Here is a 14,756-nt window from a genome sequence, read left to right on the forward strand (position 1 = left end):
TGTGCCTGTGCAAGTTAGTGGCAGGGTTACCAACAGGGGTGGGTTGCGGGCAGGAGCGGCTGCTAGGGCTGGGCTCTCCAAAAGTTTTTCTGGCAGGGGGGCCTGGGAAGCGATTGTGGTTAATAGAGCCTCAACTCTGGTTGGAGGAAACAATACTATTTTGAATAGAACATGCTCCTAGTGAGCAATATGCCGCTGTACTGGCACCTCCTGGTGTGGGCGACCATGTTTTGTCACATGCGGTGCATAATGAGTGACTCTGCTGGCTTGCTCGTATGTCACATAAACTTGAGGGAAGAGTTGACTTTTCCTATGTCATGTGTATAATAAGCAATCCATGACATGTCTCATTACACACATGCGTTGGGTCCCAAAATGGCCGCTTAAGCCTGGATAATCCTGGAGCTGGTGGAATAAAGCTCACTAGGAGCATTTGCTGCCCATTAAAGGACCAGCAACATTAATATTTCAATTAGATTTAAAGTTGGTACCTGGTCATCCAGTACCTACCTAGAAATGAATGGCATTTGACCCCAGTTTATCTTCTTGTGTAACAACTAAACCCACTGAATTCTGCAGAGCTTATCTGTTATCTGCTATGTAACCTTTTCAAGCTATAATGGCTGCCCCCAGGGCATTTTAGGATATGACCAGACGGGACAGAAATCAGCCTGCTGAAATCCGATTTCAGCCCCCAACCGCTAGCAGGATCCTCTTTGGCCCCAACATGAACACACTGGCGGAAACACAAGACTTTGCATTTTGAGTGTATTTGCACCAGAGCTGACACAAGGCTTCTGGACCTGAACACATAAAAGGATTCTGCTAGCGGTTGAGGGCTGAAATCGGCCTGTGGATTTCAGGAGGCTGATTCCTGCTCTGTCTGGCCTTATTTATATACACAAAGCAATGTTTCTAAAGCAAATACATTTTCTTTACCAGTGTAGTGTAACAGCACATTATATACAAATGAATATAAAGCACTTTAATTTTTTACTTTTACTGTTCCTTTAACTAATTTCTTCTAATGTCCTGCAGTAACAATGTACCACCCAAACTGTTTCATAAGCACATTCTTTTACCTTTCTCCACCTGCAGCATGGGTGCAGAAGGGGGCAAGAGTGGGCAATTACCCCACCCTGACTTCTTCAGCTAGTTCCAAGAAATAATTTAATTCCCAACATCAGGGTTGGACTGGGCCAACACCGGGAAACCAGTCCCGCACCCCTGCACTGCCAATTACCTCCTGGCTCTGCACCTTGCTGCAGACAATTAATGCCTGTTGTAAGAAAACTATGGGGTGCAATGTTGAGCCCCTTAGTGCAACAGCACTAGCATTGTATATGACCCCTTATATGGGTACATGGTTTCATATATGGCTACAAATAGCATTAGAAAAAGACATTATTGGCCACGGCAATAACACAGCAATGACAGACAACTCCAGTTCCAGCTGAGACTGCAGTCGTTTGGCTCACTTCACTAAACCACAGTTTTCCATTTGAACTGGGAAATCCTGTCTTTTTTTTATAGTATAGTGATATATATAGCAGGTATACACTCCCAGGATTTATAAAATATACTTGAAACAACAACAACTAAATCTAGAGTATGAAATAACATATTGCTTCCTTTGCTCAGTGCCTTGGACACCTTGCAGCGGCATTGCCTGCCCTACTCGTGCTTTAGTGGGCCTCCTTGTTCCTAAAGGGCTTGGACCTGGAAAGAGGACTATGTCCGCTATAAAAATAGCTGGAGAAACATTGGAGGATTTGAAAGTTCTTAAGCGCAGCTCAGTAACAGAAACCACAAAAATAAACAGAAGGCATAGTTACGTTCAAGCACATAAACACAGCAACTAATAGACAGAATGTGTGCTTAAAGGGAAAGCACTCCCAAAAAAGAAACAAGGAATTGCCTTGCTGAGTGTCAACACTATTAATTTACTATCAATATAAGTATAAATTAAGCAAATTTTTTGGTGATTAAAATCACGCATACAGGTTAGCAGTAGCATCTTCCAAGATACATTTAACAAGAAAATTGTATCTATTAAAGGGATACTGCTAAGGGGAAAAAAGAAATTCCCTCAAAACGCATTAGATAATAGTGCTGCTCCAGCACCGAAATCTGTTTCTCAAAAGATTTTTTTATATTTAATTGGGAAATTTGACATGGGGCTAGGCATATTGTCAGTTTCCCAGCTTCCCCCAGTCATGTGACTTGTGCTCTGATAAACTTCAATCACTCTTTACTGCTGTACTGCAAGTTGGAGTGATATCACCCCCCCCTCCCTTCTCCCCCCCCAGCAGCCTAACAACAGAACAATGGGAAGGTAACCAGATGGCAGCTCCCTAACACAAGATAACAGCTCCCTGGTAGATATAAGAACAGCACTCAATAGTAAAATCCAGGTCCCACTGAGACAGATTCAGTTACATTGAGTAGGAGAAACAACAGCCTGTCAGAAAGCAGTTCCATCCTAAAGTGCTGGCTCATTCTGAAAGCACATGACCAGGCAAAATGACCTGAGATGGCTGAATACACTCCAATATTACAACTAAAAAAAGGTTCAGGAATGAAATTTTATATGGTTGAGTGAATTGTCTGCAGTGTAAACAAAATAAAAGTATAATTCAGAAATAAAAACTACATCATAAAAATCATGACAGAATCCCTTTAAGTCTGAAGTATGATTTGACTTACACAGTGTCTATTGGGTTGTCCTAGATACAGAGAGAGCTATTAAAGGACAAGTCAAATCAAATTCACTGTGTGCCAATGTGTTATACACCCCCCAATGAATACAGTTGTTTACCTTAAACCCTGGGCTGTTGCCATCTCTGCTGATGTCTCTGTGATCCCCTTAATGGACAATTCAACCCTGTGGGAAAAAAACCCATACCCCCCACCCCAGGTAGACCTCCCCCCAGGCTAACTGTCCCCCCGGGGAAATGCCCTCGGTAAGCTGCATGCGCAGTTGTAGAAACCCGGCAAATTGCTACAACTTTGGCCATTCTATAACATACTAAAAGTTAACTTAAAGGTGAACCACCCCTTTAATAGCTCTGTGCCTAATAGACTACTCAGGCAGATACTTCCCTTCAGCATTGCAGAAGAGGTTGAGTGGTATAAGAAGAGGTTTCCACAGGAAACTAAAGAGCTAAATAGGAAGGTGTAACCAGGGCCGCCATCAGGGGGGGACAGGGGGGACAAGTGTCGAAAAGACCCAAAGTCACGAAAGGAGGCGAAGTTGAAGTTCTGAAGCCTTGAGATCATTTCTACTGAACACCAGTTTGTGTTTGTTTTTTTTTAATCCCCTGGCCACCAATGTATTATTTTAATATTCTATTTGAAATATTGGAAATTTGAAAAAATTTTTGGGGCCCCATTTTTTTTTAACTTGTAAGGGGCCCTTGCCACCAATGTTATTTTTTTTTAAAAATTGTAATATTTTTTGGGGCCCCAATTTTTTTAACTTGTAAGGGGTCCTTTCCATCAATGGGTTGTTTTTTTTAAAAAAAAAAAAAAAAAAAATTTAATTTTTTTTTGGGCCCCAATTTTTTTTAACTTGTAAGGGGCCCTTGCCACCAATGTTTTTTTTTTTTTTTTTTTTTTTAAATTTCAATTTTTTTGGGGCCCCAATTTTTTTTAACTTGTAAGGGGCCCTTGACAGACACCAATGGTTTTTTTTTAAAAAAAATTAAAAACATTTTTTTTTAATTTTTTTGGGGCCCCAATTTTTTTTTTAACTTGTAAGGGGGCCCCTGCCACCAATGGGTTTTTTTTAAAAAAAAATTTAAAACATTTTTATTTTACATTTTTTTTTGGGGCACCAATTTTTTTTAACTTATAAGGGGGCCCTGACCATCAATAGCTTTTTATAACGTGTGGGGGGTTAGTTTTTTAGGAGCTGATGTCTGTGGTCTTTTAACTGTGATTTGGAGTGGGCGGGATAAGGGGTGGGGCTTGGGCGTGAGGGTGGGCGGGGCCCAGGGGGCCCCATAAAATTTTGTTGTACGATGCCCTGTGATTTCTAATGGCAGCCCTGGGCAGGGCCGCCATCAGGGGGGGACAGGGGGGACAAGCGTACCGGGCCCGGGCATGAAGGGGGGCCCGGCAGCGCTGCATTTTTTTGAAGATCCGGGCCCCCTTACGAGCGCCCGAGCCGTACGTCTTGCCTCTTCAGTGCCGAATGCGGAAGTGCCGAAAGCCGAAGCCGATGCGACGAAAAGACCCGAAGTCACAGAAAAAGCCGAAGTCCCGAAGTCACGAAGCGCCGAAAAGACCCGAAGTCACGAAAACAGCCGAAGCCGAAGTCCTGAAGCAGCGCAAAGACCCGCAGTCACGAAAACAGCCGAAGCCGAAGTCCTGAAGCGGTGAAAAGACCCGAAGTCACGAAAGGAGGCGAAGTTGAAGTACTGAAGCCATGAGTTCAATTCTACTGAACACCAGTTTGTGTTTTTTTTTTTTTTTAATCCCCTGGCCACCAATGTATTATTTTAATATTCTATAGGCCCCTGCCACCAATCTTTTTTTTAAAACTTTTGTTTTTGGGGCCCCAATATTTTTTTTTAACTCGTAAGGGGCCCCTTGCCACCATTGGTTTTTTTTGGTTTTTTTTTTTAAAAAAAAAATTAATTTTCTTTTTGGTGGCCCCAAATTTTTTTAACTTGTAAGGGGGCCCCTGCCACCAGTTTTTTTTTTTTTCAAAAAAAAATTATTTTTTTTTTAAATTTTTTTTGGGGCCCCAATTTGTTTTTAACTTGTAAGGGGGCCCCTGCCACCATTTTTTTTTTTTTTCAAAAAAAATTTTTTCTCCAAATTTTTTTTTGGGGCCCCAATTTGTTTTTAACTTATAAGGGGGCCCCTGCCGCCAATGTTTTTTTTTTTTTCAAAAAAAATTAATTTTTTTTCAAATTTTTTTTTGGGGCCCCAATTTGTTTTTAACTTATAAGGGGGCCCCTGCCGCCAATGTTTTTTTTTTTTTCAAAAAAAAATTAATTTTTTTTCAAATTTTTTTTTGGGGCCCCAATTTGTTTTTAACTTATAAGGGGGCCCCTGCCGCCAATGTTTTTTTTTTTTTTCAAAAAAAATTAATTTTTTTTCAAATTTTTTTTGGGGCCCCAATTTGTTTTTAACTTAGAAGGGGGCCCCTGCCACCAATGTTTGTTTATTTTTTAGTTTTTTTTACATTTTTTTTTGTTGGGGCCCCAAGTTTTTTTTAACAGGGGGCCCCTGCCACCAATGTTTTTTAAAAAAAAAAAATTTTAATTTTTTTTTTTGGGGCCCCAATTTTTTTTATAAGAGGGCCCTGACCATCAATAGCTTTTTACAACTTGTGTGGGGGGGGGGTTACTTTTTTAGCGCTGATGTCTGTGTGGTCTTTTAACTGCGATGTGGGCGGGATATGGGGCGGAGCTTGGTCGTCAGTGTGGGCGGGGCCCAGGGGGCCCCAAAAATTTTGTTGTACGGGGCCCCGTGATTTCTAATGGCGGCCCTGGCCCTGGGTGTAACCTGATGGGCAATTAGAAGGCTCTCATGCAGAGAGGTAATTATCTCTCATACCGTATGTTCGAGGGCAGAATTACATTTAAAAGATGATGATATACAAAGAAGTCTATGGAGCCCTGAGCAGACTGTGAGCCATAAAATCCTCTGAGAGTCACATTTTACTCATCATGGGCCACAAGCTAGGCAGCCTAATCTTAAATATTCTTATATGAAAAGGACTGGCACCTGTTCAGTTCTGAAATGGACAGCCAGCTTTTAACTTGAGGTTATTTGGGTTTCAGAGACTTGAAACCCAGACAAATTTCTGCCCAATCACCACCCATTACATTCCCGGGTTACTCACTATTAAATTCCTTTCTCTTCATTTAGATATGTGTTACACAGATACACAGCCCAGCATTTTCCAGTGTTTGGCATCACAGGCCCAGAGCATTGCCTTGACACCAAGAACCCACTTTAAAGGGATACTGTCATGGGAAAAAAACCATTTTTTTCAAAATGAATCAGTTAATAGTGCTGCTCCAGCAGAATTCTGCACTGAAATCCATTTCTCATAAGTGCAAACAGATTTTTTTATATTCAATTTTGAAATCTGACATGGGGCTAGACATATTGTCAATTTCCCAGCTGCCCCAAGTCATGTGACTTGTGCTCTGATAAACTTCATTCACTCTTTAGTGCTGTACTGCAAGTTGGAGTGATATCACCCCTCCCTTTTCCCTCCCAGAAGCCAAACAAAAGAACAATTGGTAAGTAACCAGATAACAGCTCCCTAACACAAAATAACAACTGCCTGGTAGATCTAAGAACACCACTCAATAGTAAAAACCCATGTCCCACTGAGACACATTCAGTTACATTGAGAAGGAAAAACAGCAGCCTGCCAGAAAGCATTTCTTTCCTAAAGTGCAGGCACAAGTCACATGACATGGGGCAGCTGGGAAATTGACAAAATGTCTAGCCCCGTGTCAGATTTCAAAATTGAATATAAAAAAATCTTTTTGCTCTTTTGAGAAATGGATTTCAGTGCCGAATTCTGCTGGAGTAGCACTATTAACTGATGCATTTTGAAAAAAAAAAATGTTTTCCGATGACAGGATCCCTTTAAAGTGGACCTGTCACCCAGACATAAAAAGCTGTACAATAAAAGTCCTTTTCAAATTAAACATGAAATTCAAATTTATTTTTTTATTAAAGAATTCATAGCTGTTGTAAACGCATTAAAAAATCTCAGCTGTCAATCAAATATTGCCTGCCCCGCCTCTATGCCAAAGGCATAGAGGAATGGAATGGTGAATTACTTTCACTTTCCATTCAGCACTTTCTAGATGTCACTGCACTCTTCACAGTCCCCCTCTCTTTTTTACCATTTAATTGTGTAGCAAGTGCATGGGGATGGACATCAGGTCCCCCATTCTGGTGCACAAACAAGATTCTGACATGATGCAAGGTTTGCCTTAATAACAGTGTCCACAAAATGGCTCCTGCCTGCTTACTATAATTATGACTTCCCAGACCGAAGAAAACACTATTCAAATAATTTATATAGTGTAATTAAAGTTTATTTTGCTTGACAACTGCATCCAATATTAAATTCTAACATGGCCTGCATATGGATAGGCATGGGAGATACATTCCACCAAATCAGAGACTTCTAGATTCTTGATGCCAGAATCAGTGAATATTGACCTAAATCTCTGTAGAGCTACATGGTCCACAAAGCTTGTGTGAAAGAAAAAAGGGGCTCTGCTGAGTGACCTCGACTGCTCAAACTTCCTTCCCTTTAAAAGTTAACTGGGAACTGCTGAGTTTTACTTGGAAAACTGATACTACATTTCTCTATATTTAAACAGTGGTTTTTGGTAGTTCACCTTTAACTTTTAGTTAAAAAAGTTAAATTGGTCCTTCATTTTTTACATTTTTTGAATTATTGTACTTCTCGTTCCAGATGTCAAATGGAGGTCACTGACCCCAGCAACCAAAGAACCATTACTCTGCAAGGCTACAATTTTATTATTTACTTTTTCTTATCTTAGCTTTCTAGTCATTCTATTCATTTAGTCTCTAATTGCCTGGTTGCTAGTGTAAGTTAGACTCTAGAAGCCAGATAGCTTCTAAAATACCAAACTGGGAAGCTGCTGAACAAAAAGCTAAATAAATCATAGAATCTATACATATATAGATATCATTTTCCCCTTTTCTTTCCCTGTACATACTACCCTATACCCTATAGGGCACCCTAGCTTAATTGGACCACAGTTCCCAGCATCCCCACTGACTGTATACTATAATAGAGGGCCCCTTGAATCACGGAGATGCCTTTTGTCAGCTTTCTCTGTTCAGCTAGCAACAAAACTAGACTGGATGCTTTATCCATGGGCTTCACTGTTTGTTTGTGACAGTTTGCTTCATTTTACAGTAGAACTCCCAATTTACATTTTTCAGGGGACCAGAAAAAAATGTTGTAAAATCCAGGGAAATGTCAAATCAGGGAAATGTATTATGCATAATATATAGGTGGGACCACAAAACAACAATGTAGAATGAGGGGAAACTTAAAATCAGGGGATGTAAAATTGAGTTTCCACTGTATCTGATACATTATGTTAGTACTCTTTCATTTCTTTTATTCCTAAGCAGAACTGAGCATAAGTTGTGCAGCACTGTCCAACATTATAAAGCTTTTGCTGCAATGATACTGCAACCGAGTTCTGCCTCTGAAAGCTAAGCAATGGCATCCCCTAATGACACAAAAGGGCTAAACCCATCAGTGAAAATTAATAGCGCCCTCTGCTGGTTTTTGTCATGTTCAGAATACCTTTCTCTGAAAATGAGCTGCTGGGCTGAAATCCTGGAATTAAATGTCTAAAACTGCATATTTCAGGCACCACAAAAAATGAAATATTTCTATAAATTGCAAAGGTGCTCAGAGGAGCACTCTCACTTATTTTATGTCAGAATGTTTCTAATGTGGATGGGGGATTATGGGGTGAAGGCACAGAATGAATGCAGTACCTTGTAAAGGCAGCTTACCTTTCTATATATTGGTGGAGGGCTGAGGTTCAGTCTGTTGAGCAACTGAGAATTCCTAGACCTGCAATCTTGGTGAATGTTGGTGATTTTTAATAAAAGAACACTGAGAAATAAAGGTTATAATATAAATACTAGTAGTATATACCTGTGTCCACCTGATGTCATTGGAGGGGGAAATAACAATTATATAAACAAGTGCAGCCCCATCAGGAGGGGGTTGGAACTGCAGGGATAGTTGGAACACGGAGGATCAAAGATCCACCTCTGGGGCAATTGGCTGACCCCTTCATCACTAACACCCTTGTTCAACACAAGTGCAATTAATGGAAGGGAGGGGGCGCCTATTGGTAATCTAATTCAGTGTCATAATTTGGCAGCGCCGTCCCCGCAAAAAAAATCTACTGCGAGGGGCCAGCACAAACAGTCCTCTTCCCTTGGCCCCCCTCCAGACCCGATCACACCACACCTCCCAGGCCGGCACTGCAACACTATTTTAAAGGTAAAAGATGGATCGGGAGGTTATGATGTAGCAGACACTGCGGTCCCCCTGCTGCTCTAACCCCCCCCCTGCCGTGGGGTATGCTGTATAGGTAGTTACACCAGTGATCTAATTATCTTCCTCACCAACAGCCCTATACGTTTCTATCAGACCCTCTCCCCAACTGGACACAACTCTGGTCACCCCCCCAAACACCTGTAATAATGTACTTTTCCCAATTTTTCATGTAGGCAACAATCAGTACACCAGCCAGTGCCAACTAGAAAAGTACAAGGGCATTGTACAGAGACCTGTAACTCTATTAGAGTTGAGCTGCTGTACATGCATTACAGTTTGCACAGTGCTTTTGTAACCCTTTAAATGCTTTCTAGGATGGTTACTGCAGATTTTCTTCTGAATATAAGTCTATGTGAATGCATGCAGGAAATACAAATAACCCAAATTAGGTATCCTGTAGCTTTCCCTATGATGCAGAATTATAACAACCTCCCCAGCAACCAAACTGAAAATTGTACAGAAGATGTATCAAAGGTGACTCAGTATATATATTATATATACAGGTAGTATGCAGAAAATCAAGGTCAGTCATGAGTTATATTGATGTAGCAGGCTTAAACAGCCTACATGCAAGTCTCTAAATGAAGCTTGTTTTATCAGTAATTAGCTTCAGGACTGAATAGAACTATTAATGCACATGCTCAGTGAGTGAAAGGAACTCTAGAAGATGAGATTAAACATTCATATAAGAACTGGCACCTTGTAGTTACGGTAAACAGCTTACCTCAATGGAATCACTGCTGTAACTAGAAGTTACTGAGCACAACAGTTAAATCTTTATTTGGCCCCCCCAAAACTTGGACATTTTTTCACAAAATTTGTATTGAAACGGCCCATTAGCCAATGTCCCAAAGGCATAAATAGATGATACTGGGCCCCACAGCAAACTAATTTTAGGGCCAACAACATATACAGTGGTTGACCTGTTTTACCAATATATGTTGCAATTGTTCATTAATTAGAGCCTCGCTGGGCCCCCTGCAACTGCATAGTCTGTTTCCTCTTTAGTTACACCCCTGCAGTGACCCACTGGGTTCCTAATATCTCATGGGTCCCCCAGCAGTTGCTGCGTATACTCTGCTATAGATACACCCATAAATGATGCCTCTGCATCTCCCTCTAATAAATCAATAACTGTCTGAGCAAAAATAAAAGTTCTCATATATGCAAGTCTAGGACTGAATCTGTATTGTCGGACCCTATGATTAAATGCTGGCACATATAAATATAATTATCATATTTAGCCTAGCACAGACAGTCAGAACATGTTCACAACACAAAGGGTAACCAAACAACTTAGTAAAAAAGAAATAGCTACAAAAGTACAGGTGTACAGTGTTCATCTACAAGAAATTAAGTTCCATTGCCAAAAGGGAAAAGCTTGTATTTTACCAGTTAACTGTTGTTCCTAATTTGGTCATTTCTATGGATAACATATAATACATTTTTATTACACAGGCCATTCTATTTATATTAGACACTCTAGGGATCATTTAAAAAAACTGCCATGTTTGCACCTTGCCCCACACTTGATAACAGGGGCACAGGTATTTGTGTTGCCTGCAGCACAACATGTAAAGCAAAACAAGGCCCTGGGCAGAAATTCTTAGTTAAAGGAGAAACAAACCCCTTATTAAAAAAAAACCATACCCCCACCCCACATAGACCCCCCTCCCTACTCCCCCAGCCAAGCTGCTACCCTGGACAAATGCACCTAACTCTTTACTTACCCTTCGGTGCAGATTCAGGGATCGCAGTTCACGACAGCCATCTTCCTGGTCTTCCGTAATCTGAGAATCGGAGCGGCGTATGCGCAGTTGGAGCAATTTACCTGTTTGTGAAACTGCGCATACGCCCAAATTGACGGAAATTGCTGAAGCGCCGGAAGAAGACACGAAGACCCAGAAGATGGCTGCTGTGAACTTGGATCCCTGAATCTGCACCGAGGGGTAAGTAAAAAGTTAGGGGCATTTGCCTGGGGTAGCAGCTAGGCTGGGAGTGTAGAGGGAGGGGTATATATGGGGTAGGGTTTTTTTTAATAAGGGATTTGTTTCTCCTTTAAAGAGCACTAAGTGGTGTGATCTTTCAAGAACCTTTGTAACAGACCCCATTCTGTATATGGGCAAGTCATTGCTGCTTATGTATTACTACACCAGTACTCAACCCAAGGCTATTGTTTAATACAACTCTCTGTACGGTATTGCCTGTTGTGCAGCCATGCACCAAGTAAAGGTATGGGATCTGTTATTCGGAAACCAATTTTCCAAAAGCTCTGAATTACGGAGAGGTCGTCTCCCATAGGGGTATATTTATAAAAGAGTAAAGTTAGAGATCTTTACAGTCCGCAGAGTGAAATACCACCTCTCTCCGTTCATTTCTATGGGATTTTTATCAAAGGGTGATAGTGAAAGTTCACCATTTGATAAATAGGCCTTAAAAATCCCATAGAAACGAATGGAGAGGCGGTATTTCACTCTGCGAACTGTGGAGATCTCTAACTTCACTCTTTGATAAATATACCCCATTGATTCCATATTATCCAAATACCGTATATACTCGTGTATAAGCCGACCCGAGTATAAGCCGAGGTACCTAATTTTGCCTACAAACACTGGGAAAACATATTGACTCGTGTATAAGCCTAGGTTGAAAAATGCAGCAGCTACTGGTAAGTTTTCCTAAATTTGGTCACAACAAAAATCTAATTAATGAAATGGCTCACTACATTCTTTACATACCTCTTACTCTGGTCTCTGAAAAGCAAACAGCTCAGTTGCTTCATTCATTTGTTCTTCCTGCTTCTGTCCTGCTTGCTCAGCCCTTTAACCCCTCCCTTCAGAATTGTCACTGCTATCCCACAGCCACAGTCCTAGAGGGTATTAACCCCTCTGCAGGGTATTAACCCCTCTGCCACTACCCTTTATAGTCTCGTAAATGACTGCTGTTCTGCAAGGAATTAAGTAAGGGATGACAGCCTCTTGATGAGCAGTTTATATTGACATTTAATGTACGGTACTGGACAGCTAAATTAGCACTGGTTATTTGTGTGCTAGCTGCACTGTTAGCACAGCCAAAACGTGCAGTATAATTGCTCCAACAAGGTTACAGTCTGTGGTGGAGACACAGCCGAGCTGGGGGCAGTTGCCCAAAGAGCCCGAGGGTCCCCGGGGAGTGGGCGTTAGCCTTGCATGCTGCTGCCTAATTAGCTGCACTCGTAGAAAAAAAATCCGGTACCTGAAGTGGCGGATCAGCCTGTCCCTCCTCTGTGTACGTGGGAGGCTACTGCTGCTGCCGAAACCAGGTCGGATTGTATCGCTGTCGAACTCCATCCAGATATCACTTCCTACACTCACATACCGGTACATGCCAGGACGCGCCGCTCCTCAAGTCAACGTGATCGCGCAAACAGTGCGCATTCATACTTCCGTCGTACAGTCTTAAGTCACGCCTCTGCACGTCTTCCTTTTCATCGACTCCCAGGGGCGTGCGCAGAGAGAAGGCAGCGGGAGAAGGCAGCGGGAGAGGGCTTGTCTGCAGGTACTGACTCGTGTATAAGCCGAGGTAGACTTTTTCAGCACATTTTGAGTGCTGAAAAACTCGGCTTATACACGAGTATATACGGTAATCCAATTTTTTTAAAAAAAAATAAAAAATGTATTTTTTCTCTGTAATAATAAAACAATACCTTGCACTTAATCCAAACTAAGATATAATTAATTCTTATTGGAAGCCAACCCAGCCTATTGGGTTTATTTAATGTTTAAATGATTTCCTAGAAGACAAATTATGAAGATCCAAATTAGGGAAAGATCCATTATTCAGAAAACCCCAGGTCCAGAGCATTTTGGATAATAGGTCCCATACCTGTACCTATTTTAAAGGGACATGTAAATTCTCAAGGCTGCATTTTTTGTCACGGTGCCCAGAGGCCTTGCCACAAATCTGCGCTTTTAAATCATTAGCTTAAACATTAAACAATAAATATACCCAATAGGATTGTTGTGCATCCAATAATGATTAAAGGGGTTGTTCACTTTTGATTTAACTTATGTAGAGAGTGATATTCTGATACAAACTACAATTGCTTTTTATTTGTGGTTTTTTAGTTATTTATATTTTTAGTTATTTAGCTTTTTCTTCAACAGCTCTCCAGTTTGCAGTTTCAGCAATCTGGTTGCTATGGTCCAAATAAACCTAGCAACAATGCATTGATTTAGAATAAGAGACTGGTATATGACTAGGACCTGAAAGATGAGTAATAAAAATAGCAATAACAATACATTTGTAGATTTACAGAGTTGATTGTTTATTAGATGGGGTCAGTGACCCCTATTTGAAAGCTGGAAAGAGTCAGAAGAAAAAGGTAAACATTTAAAAAAAAAAAAAACTTAAAAAAAATAAACAATAAAGACCAGTGGAAAAGTTGCTGAGAACTGGGCATTCGATAACATACTAAAAGATGCCTCGAGCTGTCAGACTTTCTCCTTCTTTCCAAACTTTCAAAGGCTCCTTAAAGACCCACCTGTTTAAAGAAGCTTATTCAATGTACCTTAATTAATCAATCATTGCTGTATCACAAATCACAAAATTGTTTCTAAAATCCTAATGTTTCAATTGTAGCCTAACCTTTAGTTTGCAAACTCTAATTTGTAGGTCCCTCTAATCCTATTGTACCTGTAACCCTTGTTTGTAATCCACCATTTATTCCCTGTTTGTTATAACTAAGGGTCAGTCCACATAAGCAGATTCGGGGAGATTAGTCGCCCCAGCGACAAATCGCCCCTTCTTCGGGGCGACTATCTCCCCAAACTACCTTCACCCTTCCCTCCGCCAGCTAAAATGAAAATCACCGGTGGCAATGCACACGAGGCACTTGTTTTCCGAAATCGCCCGAAGTTTCCTCGTGAGGCGACTTCGGAAAAGGAAGCGTTGCGTGTGCATTGCCGCAGGCGATTTTCATTTTAGCCGGGCTGGGTGACTAATCTCCCCAAATCTGCTTCGATGGACTGACCCTAAGGTACAGCACTGCGTATCTTGTTGGCGCTATATAAATAAATGATGATATAAATAAGCTGCTGTGTAGCAATGGGGGCAGCCATTCAAAGGAGAAAAGGCTCAGGTTACACAGCAGATAAGCTCTGTAGAACATAATGGTGTTATCTGTTATCCACTATTTAACCTGTGCCATATAGCTTTTTTTCAATTTCCGCCATTGCTACGCAGCAGCTTGTTTATATGAACTATAGTAGTGTTTCTGAAGCAAAAACACCAGTTTTACCAGTGCAGGGTAACACTACATGATATTTTCATTACTTTAAAACACTTTGATTTTTTGGTGTTACTGTTGATTTAATGGGGATCAAGTACTGGTTTGTTTTTTATTACTGCGAAAAAGGAAATCCCCTTTTTAAAATATGAATTATTAGATTAAAATTGGCTCTACGGGAGAAGGCCTTCCTGTAATTCTGAGCTTTCTGGATAACGGGTTTCCGGATGATCATGTAGAGCGCTTCCAAACCTGAGTGATTCCATAGAGAAGTACAGTCCAACATCATGTTGTCTCACTGTATTTACTGAAGGACAACTTTGAGCATCCAGTGAAACCCAATTGGCTACAAAAGGAATGTCATACTGATGTTTTGTGGGAGACATT

The 14,756-nt window shown here is 40.9% G+C and overlaps 1 protein-coding gene across 1 annotated transcript in view; it reads right to left on the bottom strand.

Moving 5' to 3' along the window:
- Positions 1 to 14,756, bottom strand: part of LOC108717099 (rootletin) — a 110,281-nt gene that overhangs the window by 95,069 nt on the left and 456 nt on the right. The gene's annotated exons all lie outside the window — the stretch shown is intronic.

Source organism: Xenopus laevis, chromosome 5L (assembly GCF_017654675.1).
Source record: "Xenopus laevis strain J_2021 chromosome 5L, Xenopus_laevis_v10.1, whole genome shotgun sequence".
Classification (NCBI taxonomy): domain Eukaryota; kingdom Metazoa; phylum Chordata; class Amphibia; order Anura; family Pipidae; genus Xenopus; species Xenopus laevis.